Here is a 2031-nt window from a genome sequence, read left to right as displayed (position 1 = left end):
CGTTTTTCTTCATAGAACCCAGCTTCTCGGATTATTTGCTCAGCATACAGGTTGAATAAGTGTGGTGAAAGAATACAACCTTGTTGTACACCTTTTAACTTAACTGAATAAAATAGGAACCTATAAATCCATATTGATATGGGGTGTCCAAACAAGAAGATAAATGGAATTTACAGAATCAAATGATCCATTTTATTATTAAGAATACCTATTATACCAATGCCTGTGTCGAGAAGACAAAGTCAAATATTATAATGAAATGTGTAAAAATCTAGAGTTAGAAAAAACAAAAGGGAAAAACACACTCAGTTCAAGCTGAGGGAACTGTAAGAAAAAATTCAAGTGTTGACTTGTAATACTGAAGGATTCTTTGGGCAGCCTATTGAAAGATGCAGAAAGCTTCAAAAGAAGATGGAAGGAATACATGAAGCCACTGGACCAAAAATAAGTGGTAGATGTTCAACCATTTCAAAAGGTAGCATATGAAGGAAGAAGTCCAAGCTGCACTGAAGGCATTTGCAAAGAACAAGGCTCCAGGAATTGATGGAATACAAACTGAAATCTTTTGACACACTGATGCAGCACTGGAAACATTCACTCATCTATGCCAAGAAATTTGGAAGACAGTTATCTGGCCAACTGATTGGAAGACATTCTAAAGAGAGGTAACCCAACAGAATGCAGAAAATATAAGACAATGTATTAATATCACATGAAAGCAAAATTTTGTTAAAGATCATTCAAAAACAACTATAACACTGACAGGGAATTGCCAGAGGTTCAGACTAGGACGTGGAACAAGAGATGTCATTGCTGACATCTGATGGGTCTTGGTTGAAAGCAGAAAATACCAGAAAGATGTTTACTTGTGCTTTATTGACTATGCAAAGGCTTTTGATCGTGTGGATCGTGACAAGCTATGGACAACAGCTCAGAGAATGAGTATTCCAGGATACTTAATCATGCTCATGAGGAACCTGTACATAGACCAAGAGGCAGTTGTTCAAATAGAACAAGGGGACACTGAATGGTTTTAAATTAGGAAAGGTGTACACCAGGGTTGTATTCTTTCACCATATTTATTCAATGCATGCTGAACAAATAATCTGAGAAGTTGGATTATATGAAGGATAACATGACATCAGAATTGGAGAAAAACTCATTAGAAGCCTGCTATATGCAAATAATACAGTCTTGCTGGCTGAAAGCAAAGAGGATTTAAAATACTTTACTGATAAAGATCAAAGACCACAGCCTTCGGTATGGGTTGCATCTCAATGTAAAGAAAACAAAAATCCTCACAACTGGATGAACAAATAACATCATAATAAATGGAAAAAAGATTGAAGTTGTCAAAGACTTCATTTTGCTTGGATCCACCATCAACACACATACAGCATCAGTGGAGAAATCAAACAATGTATTGCATTAGGTAAATCTGCTATACAAGACTTTAAAGCGCTCAAGAGCCAAGATGTCAGTTTGAGAACTAAAGTGCACGTGACCCAAGTCATGGTTTTTTCAATAGCCTCATAAGCATGCTAAAGTAGGGCAATGAATAAGGAAGACTTTAGAAGAATTGATGCATTTGAGTTATGATGTTCGAGAAGAACATTAAAGGTACCATGGACTGCCAGAAGAACAAACAAATCTGTGTTGGAAGAACAACAATCAGAATGCTTCTTACAAGCCAAGGTGGCCAGATTATCTCTTATTTTTCAGACATATTATCAGGAGGGACCAACCCCTGGAAAAGGACATCACTGGTAAAGATCCCCAATGAGATGGGCTGGTACAGTAGCAGCAACAATAGGCTCAAGCTTAGCAGCAGTTATGAGGATGACAAAGGATCAGATGGCGTTTTGTTCTGTTGTGCATAGGGTTGCTATGATTCAGAGCTGATTCGATGGTACTTAACAACAACAACAATGGTTAATGGGAACAAGAACAGTGTCAAGTTATGAGTACAATTATTCAACAAATTATTTCTAAGCAATTATCATGTGACTAACTGGATCGTGACAAGTTATG

This window comes from Chrysochloris asiatica, unplaced genomic scaffold (genome assembly GCF_000296735.1).
Source record: "Chrysochloris asiatica unplaced genomic scaffold, ChrAsi1.0 scaffold00023, whole genome shotgun sequence".
Lineage (NCBI taxonomy): Eukaryota > Metazoa > Chordata > Mammalia > Afrosoricida > Chrysochloridae > Chrysochloris > Chrysochloris asiatica.
The sequence above is the reverse complement of the archived record's forward strand: the minus strand, read 5'-3'. Positions refer to the sequence as shown.